This window comes from Priapulus caudatus, unplaced genomic scaffold (assembly GCF_000485595.1).
Source record: "Priapulus caudatus unplaced genomic scaffold, Priapulus_caudatus-5.0.1 Scaffold57, whole genome shotgun sequence".
Lineage (NCBI taxonomy): Eukaryota > Metazoa > Priapulida > Priapulimorpha > Priapulimorphida > Priapulidae > Priapulus > Priapulus caudatus.
In genome coordinates, this window is record NW_014577118.1 from 57720 (window position 1) to 60521 (window position 2802).

At 46.9% G+C, this 2802-nt stretch overlaps 1 protein-coding gene across 1 annotated transcript in view; it reads right to left on the minus strand.

Annotated features, from left to right (window-relative positions):
* The window catches only part of LOC106821051, a gene marked incomplete at its 5' end in the record, with an annotated part of 68136 nt that overhangs the window by 2954 nt on the left and 62380 nt on the right, over positions 1 to 2802 (minus strand). The gene's annotated exons all lie outside the window — the stretch shown is intronic.

Consider the following 2802-nt stretch of genomic DNA (forward strand, 5'->3'; position numbering starts at 1 on the left):
TAAATTATACTGAATATATTGTAGGAGTCAGCGCGGATCATAACTGGCATTAACTGCCCAACCGCTTGTGGCGAGTAATGGCCTAGAATATCCGTAACAGTATTGGAACAGGACTGCATCTGATCATCGAGAACAAATCGATTGAGTAAAGAACCAACCTGTGCAGCTCAGCGAAATAACCCCCCTCCCCCACCCTCCCAGCTACTGCGTATAGATATTAGGCCGGTCAGGCTGGACGATTTTACATCAGCCGTGTTTTTACAATCATGTTTATGCAAATGGTCGACTTCGTGGCGCTTTGTTACTAAGCAGCGTTTTTAGAACTCCTTTATCGCAACGCTGGCTGTATAGCACTGCATGACAATCACTTCAAACGTATTGGCAATTTGATTGAATTAGATGATTGAACGAAATTGATTAATTAATTAATTTATTTGTATATTTGTATATTTGTTTGTTTATTTATTTACTTATTTATTGGTAGAGGCTGATTTGATTGAATTGAGTTATTGGTTGCCGAGTGAATTAATGCATGAATGATGGATTGATAGGTAGATAGATTGATTAAATGGATTGGTTGATTAGAGAATGGATTGATTGCGTATTGGCCCGCGGGGAGTATAATAAGTGTGATTCATGCCTCCGATGCCAGCTGGATGATCTTCAGGCCAGCACGGAGCATGGCGCCTTGCCATCACGGGAAGGCACGCTCTAGCCTGCATTCCTCGCAGTCCCCAAGGTAGGTACCCCCGCCGTCGGCTTTCCGGCGCGCTACGGCTGGCAAAGTTATCCACATCAAACACGTTTGCGGCTCTTTAATGTGTGCAATCGCGTGTGTCATCAGTGCAGGTGATTACGGATAAGTTACGGACGGGTTTTCTGCGGGCAAACATAGGCGTCGACTACTCATATAGACACTAGCCGGCGCGCGCGTCGATGCACGAACGGTAGTCGGTGAATGTCGTGAGGCTTTATCTGCCTGGCTTCGTGAATAGGCCTGTGGCGGACTGTGCGCGAGCGTTGTTGTTGATTCTACGTCTGCGATCGTCATCGATCTGTCGCATTGTTTTCTATTAATCATGATCGCGGAACTTCGTGGTTCGGGCTGCGGTGTTTGGGGGAGCGAAGAAAACTCGCGCTTGTGCACACACGGAAGGCAGGGCTGCTGCGGTGGCTAGTGATCACCGTGGGTGGCCTTAGTGTGGTGGTCACCGTGCTGCTGCTGCTGCTGCTGCTACTGCTGCTGCTGCTGCTGCTGCTGCTGCTGCTGCTGCTGCTACTGGCGTGTATATACTATATAGGCGCTAAACTGAATGTTGCACGTACGTAGATAGATATTGCCGTGCTTATTACGAGTAGTGTGCGCGCGTGCGTGCGTGCGTACGTGAGTGTGCGTGCGCGCGTGCGTGAGTGTGCGCGCGTGCGTGCGTGCGTGAGTGTGTGAGTGTACGCGCGTGTGTGCGTGCGTGCGTGAGTCTGCTTGCGTGCGTGCATGAGTGTGCGCGCGTGCGTGCGTGCGTGTACGAGTGCATGTGCATAATCGCATGTGCGTTTCGCACGTGGGAGTTGCTAGATGATTGATTACAGCACACGAGCAGACACGTACAGATGTCGCAGGTATGGCTGTTGACACACGCTTAAGGTATTACAGTGGGAAATCGTTTTTCACTCGAGACCACACTGAGCTCAAAATTCCGATAAATCAGCACGGGGTCACTTTGCGAAATTTCGACGCACTCGCCGATATTGCATTAAAAGACGCAAAAAATATTTGGTTAACTCAAATATTACTCAATAATTTTTGGATATTCACAAAAACACGCCAAACGGACAATTTGCGTGGTTTTACTCTGAAAAGTGGCCTCGCGTATGCAATTTGAAGCTGACACACGAATACACAGGTAAAGGGGCAGCTGCCCCAGCAGATAGAGCAAGAAGTCTAATTTCCGTCAATGATTTGAAATCCTGTATAGCTTCTTTCGTCGGAGAGATAAAAAACATAGCTTTTAATTGTCGACATCCGCCAAAGATCTAACTATTTCATTGTCCCACCTTCCATTGACTGATTTGGAAGTGGAATACCTTAACTGCGATTGCACCAGCTTGTCTGGTAGAAACTGCGCATGCATTAGAACCTATTTTCATTTGAATTCCTCAGGAGTGTTGCGTGCTTTTTTGAGTTGCTAATAGTTTGTGCCTGGCAGTACATGCATTTCTGTGGCTTAATTTGGCCATTCGGTTTCCCAACGCGGCAGTGATCGAACATTACAGATATCACGAGTGCGTGTAGATGTTAGTGTCGAGTGAAAGTTTGTTTACCCGCAGAGATTGCCCCCCCCCTCAATGTTCACCACACGACCGAAAATTACCTACGGAGGTTAGTGATACGGGTTTTGATTATTGTGTTTTCTCGTCGTCGTCGCTATTATTATTGTTGTTGTTGTTGTTGTTTGTTTGTTTGTTTGTTTGTTTGTTTGTCGTTTTATTGCTGTTGTTGTTGTCGTTGTCGCTGTAGTCATCGTCGTCGTTGTTGTTGTTTATGCTGTTGCTGTTTTCGTTGTTGTCGTCGTTTTTGTGTATTGCTTGTTCGTTGTTATTTGTCGTCGTTCTGTCGTGCGGTGACTGAGGCTTAACAACTGCGCTGTCTCAGTTGACCTTCGCCGTCCGTGAAACAGAAAAATTCATCGAAAGCCGACAGCGAGCGCGATGTGATGCTGCGTCGCTTGACTATAATCTTTGCTTTCCTGCCTAAATCAGTGCAAAAATCAGTGCATCTTTGCTTTCCTGCCTAAATCAGTGCAA